This window comes from Olea europaea, chromosome 7 (genome assembly GCF_002742605.1).
Source record: "Olea europaea var. sylvestris chromosome 7, O_europaea_v1, whole genome shotgun sequence".
Taxonomy (NCBI): domain Eukaryota; kingdom Viridiplantae; phylum Streptophyta; class Magnoliopsida; order Lamiales; family Oleaceae; genus Olea; species Olea europaea.
In genome coordinates, this window is record NC_036243.1 from 24,975,748 (window position 1) to 24,983,307 (window position 7,560).

Sequence of the window (7,560 nt, forward strand, 5' to 3'; positions counted from 1 at the left end):
TAACTGGGATAAGTCACACTTGTTTACTGGACTTTGCACTAGAATTCACTTGGTACTACCAATTTAAATTCATAAATAGGGTTTTCCAAAATTTACTTATACTCCATCAGAGTCACTTGAAGTAAGAAAAATATGCACCAAAATAATGCCCAGAACAAATAAATGCATGCGATTGTGCATGTTTATTATAGGAAATAGTTATGATTCTTGAGAAGTAGTTGGAACAATGCTAGAATTGGTAGCGAGCTCGATGGGGGATGATGGGGGATATTGGCAATATTCAAAATTACGCATTAAAATAATATTGCGTGTAAATTCAAAAAAAAATTTCTTTTAACTACACATTTTTCAAAAAATTACAATTCTTATTATAATATGAAATAACAGGGCAAACGAATGCTTAAAGCAGCAAATGAACACTCTGCTGCACCATTTGATCCTGCACTTGGCCAACAGTAAAGGGCCAAAAAGACATTTGGAACAAAATGCAATTACATTTGAATTGGTTAACTATTGATGTAAAGTGATGGCAAGTTTTCAATCAAAATGACAACAATGGAGCCCATTTCAATGCTCCAAAAATCAATTATTCTGAAAACAAACACACATCAAACAAACTTTAATTATTTTGAAGTGTATTCATGTAATTATCTTATTGAATGGATGTTTAGATTCCTCATTTGACACGCTGACTTGAGCTACGTTATTGAACCTCCACTAAGAACTTGACAAAATTGTAACAAAGTTCTCAAATTTTGATTTAAGTACAGTAATCCCAAAAATATTTTAGCTCAATCAAAGTGGAATCACCTCATAGATAATTTGCGAAAATATTCTTATGGCTTAGGAAATAATTTAGCCCTTGTCTGTTGACCATCTTTCTCGAAAAACATTGTTTTGAATAGTGAAGTTGTCAAGAATGTGCGGTCGAAAAGTAGAGAAAAATTTTGGATTTACGTTTAAAATCCTTTAGTATGTGAATGTGGGATTGAAAATGAGTGCGAGAGAGAGAGAGAGAGAGAGAGAGTTTTTAAATAATGGAAGGCAAATAAGGGTTTTATTGAATCAATTGCAAACATCCTGAAGGTAACGTTTCTAAAACTTGACATAGTAGTATCGGATTTTCTATATTGTCTTTAATCTCACTTTACATGCTAAGGATTAAAAAGGCCTCCAAAGAACATTATTAAGAATGCTAGTTTAAAGCACGGAGCATGTTATTGGAAGGTGATATTAGAGAGTATAGTGTTACAAATTGATGGGAGATATGTGAATTGAATTACGAGTACAAAATGAACTTAATATGATGAGGTAAATTTCTATATAGTGTCACTCATAAAACATAGTTATGAAACAAATGAAAAATATGAAGAAATGAAGAGAACTTTAAATGAGATATAAAGCAATTATGAAAACAAGAGTTAAGTGTATAAAGGTGCATGAACAATACCATAGCATTTTCCATAGATTTAACAGTAAATCAAAATAAAGGTACATGAACAACATACTCCTTGTGTATTTGTATATCAGTTACAGTTTCTTCTGTAGTTGGAGGGTAGTTTTAGTCTGTGTAGTATTATAGCTTTATCTGGAGGTGGAGTACAATCTTGTTCTCTGGCCGGAGTTGTAGTTTGACCCAAGGTAGAAGAAAAATCTTTAGTCCAGTACAAGCTTGCTGGTTTCTGTAGTAGTTGGGAATAAAAGCTTCAGTCTTATCAAGATATTTTTGGTCGAGGAAGTTATCTACATATGCACGGTTGAAAAAGAATTTCTGGTCTTATTAACCTGTTACATTTCAATAGCAGAGATTTTTGAACAAGAATATGAAAGAAATTTTAATGCAGACGAAAATAATAACTCAAAGCATAAGCATTTAATAATAGAATCGATATAAGGTAAACTTGAATGTTCTACATGATAGGTTGTTAAAGCTGATGAAGCAGAAAATGTTGTATCTTCTTGAATTTCTAGGTCATCATTAGTACTCCAATCTATGTTGTTGCTATCCTCTATAGATGCACTTTTATCCTAATATCAATATGTGAGGTGTAAAAAATCGCAAGCAAAGTGAAAAAGTAAAGGACAGATTGAGAATACATAGAAGAGAACGAACTACCATATTGTTAGTAGTTTTAGAAAGCAAAATATTCCTAATTTATATAACAATAAATTTAAATTCGGTTGATATAATCAATAATACAGGAGAAAATTTAAAAATATGCTTTATTTCTGTTTAGAATGGGTCACCATGAATAGCAAAGATTTAGACAAACATTCGGATATTAAGGAGGTTTCAATTTAAATCTTTTAACTAAGAAAATGTTCAAAAATTGTAGGAACCAAACCCTGAAGAACATTTTTCCATTTGATTCCACACTAAAGAGTATAACTAAGCTATCCTGGAACATAATTGATACGGTACCTCATTCATGCAGGCCTAAAATCAAACCTCAGAATAAAACAAACAAATTAGGGGAAAAAATGATTAACTGAATATTGAAGACAGAGTTCATAAATTGTAAGAAGAGAAATCAGGAAATCGGATAGAAATGAAAATTTAGATGTTAAAAAAATAATAGATGAGTTCTAACCCTTTATGCTAAAGAGAATCGAAAAAGTATACTACTACGATTTGTGTTCGAAGTAAAGATAAAATGACTGAATACGTTTAGTACATCAACAACAACCAATGATTCCCACGGGGAATCTAATTGAAATTTACTAAAGGAAGGTAAATTTCTACAAAAGGATAAAATTCTTACCTTTTCATTGAAGCAAACCAAAGAGGAAAAAAATCTCAGAGATGGATAGCAGTCAAACCTTGCACAATATCAATGAATGAACCAACATTAGTTTTCAAGTGAAAAGACCAACTGAGCCACAATTCAAAAACAAAATATTGAACAAAGATTCGAGAATATGAGAAAACAGAAATGAGGAAAAAAATCTAAGGAAAAATTATTGCACATAGATCTAAGTTTGGTATTTGGGAAACATATGCTGGTAATGCTTTTCGATATCGATGAACATCTCATTTTCAAAAGGTATTAGTAGCTTACAGTATAAAACACGTGCCATCCACCATGCTTGAAATTCTACCATATGGAATACAACCACCTGATTTTTCAAAAAGTTTTCTACGATAAACTAAAATTTTTAACTCAATTATAAAATGAAGGAGTAATTCAAAAATTCTTATTAACTCAAATCACAGCATAAGGTATTCCAAGAGGGTAGGAGCTAGCTTCGAAGGGAAACATGCTTGTAAAGGGGTCCAACCCGTCTATCATCCATAATTACAATTCCATTTGTTTCTAGGAATGGAAAATAATAGTTGAACCTGTAAGAATTTGCGAAATATAATTTTACAACTTGAAGAATGAAAGACAATATGGGAAAAAATAAGGATAATGCCCTGTGTAGTAGAAAATGATATCAATAGGACAGAGGCACCATCCTCTCCACTTTCGTTAACACATTCAATCTGCATGCCAAAGACTCTTAATTATTCTTCCCAAATTGTATGAAGGGCACAAACAAATTGAATAGATATATTACATTTTATCGAATGATTGTATGATTGTCTCATCGAGAAATCATGTTCTAACAAAAGACTAAATACCACAAAAGTGATATGAAATGAGAACATCCTGTCTTAAAAACATTTATGGAAAATTCCCTCCCTCTCATGTGCACTCACTGTAGCTTCACAATTGACATGGACCACCAAAATACCAAGCATAGGCATACTACACACAAACCGTCAGCTGAATATATATGTTTAAATAGATCAGCGAAAAATAAGTAAAGGCAAGCATACTCAAAGAGAAAATAGAACTTCCCATTTAGTCATCTATATCTATATGTAATAAACATAACTTCAGTGGAAACAATTCTTTTTTGCTTAGGAGACGGAACCCAATATAAGCTACATCAGTTTTTTATTTTTAGATCATCGAAGAACTGAAGAACACCGAACACCAAGCAAATTGTTCAAACTCCCACACCAGGCAAACCCCAATGGAATCTCTTTCAATCCTCGCAGAACCATTACAACAAAAGCAAATATCGACCCCAAAACAAACACAACAAAGCAAAGATCGAGTAGAAACATTACAAAATAAGCAAATACCCATTAAAAAATGAACAGAGTAGAACAAAAATGGAGCAAAAACTAAAGCTTAGCAGGCAGATTGAGGTAAAAGAAGAGGGACCCATGTAAATTTTCGTATAGATACACAAAAAAATGACATACCTTAGATCAACATAAACGAAGATGAATCCATGCCAATTTTCACCTACAGATGGAACGAATAACGACGTAGGGTGGGAGATTTTTCAATTTGACCTCTTAGTAGTCCTTTATATTTCTTTTTATGCAAATGTCTAGCCTTAATCAAATTTTATACTATTTTGAATATTTGAATATAAAATTATTCTATAATTTAATAAATAAGAATAATCTGCAATATTCATCTCATATTTTCTAATTAAAGTATTATATTCTTCAAATGGTAAATTTGGATTTTTTTAATCGAGATATAATATTCTTTATTTCTTCTAACATTCTTTCTAATAAATTATCTAATCTTTCAACTTAATATTCTGACATTTATCAAAATAATCATCATACAATTATTCCTGCGATTCTTTTAAGATTTTAAAAAGATTCATTCTAATTTTAACAAAAATTTAATAGTTTTACCTTAGATTTGATCTAGGCCTATATTCTTAGAATCGAGTGACCTTCGAGCTCTGAATTTACAAACTGCTTCCTTCAACGACCTCCTGCTTTCACGGAATTGTTACTATTTTAGCTGCTTGCTCTCACTGTATCGACTTCTAAAGAATAAAATTATAGACTTCTGTTAAAAAAAAACTCTCTTTTTGCTAAAATAAAAAGGAAACTTTCTATTAGATCTTTCAACAATCTATGGGAAAAAAGTTTAGAAACTCATATTGATATCAAAATATTGGGATTTTATTTCTATTGGAATTGATACAAGACTTCTATTTGGTACCAAGGAATTTCCAGAAAAACTGGTGTTGCTAACTGGAAATGATTATAAGAGTAGCTATTGCTTACAATACGAGATTTCAAGATAAGATGAGATACCTTCTATTAATGACAATGTCTCTATTTATACAAGTTTTTGAGACTCTATTACATCATTGAATACATCAGCAAGGCACACTTGTCTTTCTATTTTCTTCCTTGGACCTACATCTTCACATGTTGCTTCAACTTTTCTATCCAAAGAGCATTTTTTTCTATTATTACTCCTTTTCTTCAATGTCCTCACATGTAATAGTATTGTCGTTCATACACCTTTGTCAAAAGGTGCTTTGTCCTCTTCAATTATTTCTTCACATGCAGCTAGGGCACTCCCTTAATTGGTAGGATTCTTTTATAGTGGTAGGACATCCTAGGAATTGATGTATATCAGATCTTGTAATATAATTTTTTAAAATTTCTGATTTTCCATATCCTCCATTGGATACTAGCATTCAATTTTCGTATTGGCACAAGCACGAGAATTTTTTATCAAACAAATTTTTGGTAATGTTGTATATGGCATTTATCCCAAGTGATCCCCTATGTCTAATCCATGACTTTGTTACTGCTGAAATTTTTCTATTATTCTCTGTAACATCAATTTGGAAATTGGCTGCAACATATCCAATAGAGATTATGTGTTCAACTGGATAGTAAACAATTCCATCATATTCTGGACTGATTGAATAGAATTTCAAAAATATCTTCCTTCCTTTGGCAAATTTGGATACTTCTTTAATGAATATATCATCAAACTTTGAAATTTCAATAAAATCTTTCCCTGGATATATCGAATCCATGAATCCATAGTCTGTCATGATTTTTATGAATGAAGGGTCTCCTCCTTCCATGACGGTTATTCTGAGATAAACATTATTTTCTGGAAAAATGAAATATGAATCACTGATTTTCATTTCAGAAACAATTTTGATTATTTCAACATATTTTTCTTTCTTTGGATCTAAAGGAATTTTATCTTCTTGGTCTATGAAATTGATTATTTTGGTATCTCTTTTATCCCCATATATCATAACTTTTTTGGTTGATGATACAGAAATGGAATCTCTTTTATTATCAATTGGTATGTTGTCACGTCTGAGTCCACTGCTGTTTCCAGCTGTCTCTGTTTGGTATTGATTTGGAAAACTCATTTCTGAGCTCTTATGTATATCTGTTTCAAACAGTATATTTTTTAGTTGTGCTGCAATAGCATCAATTTGATTTTTGATTTCTATGGCATATTTATGATGTTCAGTAGTAATATTTAACAATATTTTCATATTTGAGTTGAACATTTTTGAGATCTGGGTTGCTCCAGAACTTATATCTTCAGATTCTTCTCTAAGAATTTTTGTTCTTTCTTGTATATGTAGAATGGATTGGTATAACTCCATGGCATTGGCTTTATCCATCAACAAATTCTATGTTTCTGCTGAGAAAATCTGCAAGGAAATTATTAACTCCTTTAATATGGATTATATCAAAGTTATAGAATGCTATATAAGCTTGCCATCGATGAAACCTTCTGTATTAAGGTCCTCGTGGTAACTTATTCCTGACTAATCCTGCAACTTGAGAATTATCAGTCTCAACAGTGAATTTTTTAGATAATAAGAATAATGAGAACTTTTTTATCCCTCAAATAATTGCTAGTAATTCTTTCTCATGAGTAGTATAATTTATTTCTGCTTGATTAAAGGTTCCACTTGAATATCTACAAATCTCATTAAGATCTGTGTTTAATATTGCTGCCCAATATTTATCTGAGGCATCAGTATTAACAATTAAATTATCTTTTTCATCTGGTAATCTTAATTTTGGTAAATTTTTACATTCTTCTTTTAATAATTTAACTATTTCTATATGTTCTTAATTCCATCATTTAGTATTTGTTTTTCTAAGTAATACTTGGATTTTATGCATTTTCTTAGAAAGATTTTTAATAAATCCTTCAACATAATTTAAACATCCTAAAAATCTTTGAATTTATTCTTTGGATTCTAATTTATCTGGAAAACTTTCTTATCTTTTTGGATATATGAGTTTGTAATTTTATCCCTCTTTTATCTATTGATAATCCAAGAAAGTCTATCTCTTGTTTTTCTATTATAAATTTCTTTTTAGATATTACAATTCCTTCTTTTTTACATTCATTAATAAATTGGATTAAATGATTTCTATACTCTTCTTTACTATTAGAACATATTAATATATCATCAATATAAACTATTAGAAATTTATTAAATTTTTTAAATATATTATCCATCTTTCTTTGATATATTTGTGGTGCATTTTTCAAGCCAAATGACATAACTAACCATTCATATTATCCTTGATGTGTGCTAAATGCAGTATATTATATACTATCTTCTTCCATTTTTACTTGCCAAAATCTTGATTTACAATCAAATTTAGAATAATATTGTTTTCCTCTTGCAAGATTTATTAACACTTCTTTATTTGGTAGAAAATATTCATCAAACTTAGTATATTTGTTTAATTCT

The 7,560-nt window shown here is 30.3% G+C and overlaps 1 long non-coding RNA gene across 4 annotated transcripts; it reads right to left on the reverse strand.

The window, feature by feature from the left end:
• Window positions 1-1,367: 1,367 nt before the first annotated feature.
• Window positions 1,368-4,401, reverse strand: LOC111397553. Of its 4 annotated transcripts, none has more exons than XR_002703266.1 (3): window positions 4,256-4,401; window positions 2,763-3,484; window positions 1,368-2,449 (listed from the first exon to the last, which is right to left on the reverse strand). It is a non-coding gene; the product is annotated as an uncharacterized LOC111397553 (long non-coding RNA). The 4 variants fall into 4 exon arrangements; XR_002703267.1 differs by lacking the exon at window positions 4,256-4,401 and having other exon boundaries at window positions 1,368-2,028; window positions 2,423-2,449; window positions 2,763-4,249; XR_002703265.1 differs by lacking the exon at window positions 4,256-4,401 and having other exon boundaries at window positions 1,368-1,785; window positions 2,763-4,249.
• Between the last annotated feature and the right edge of the window lie 3,159 nt (window positions 4,402-7,560).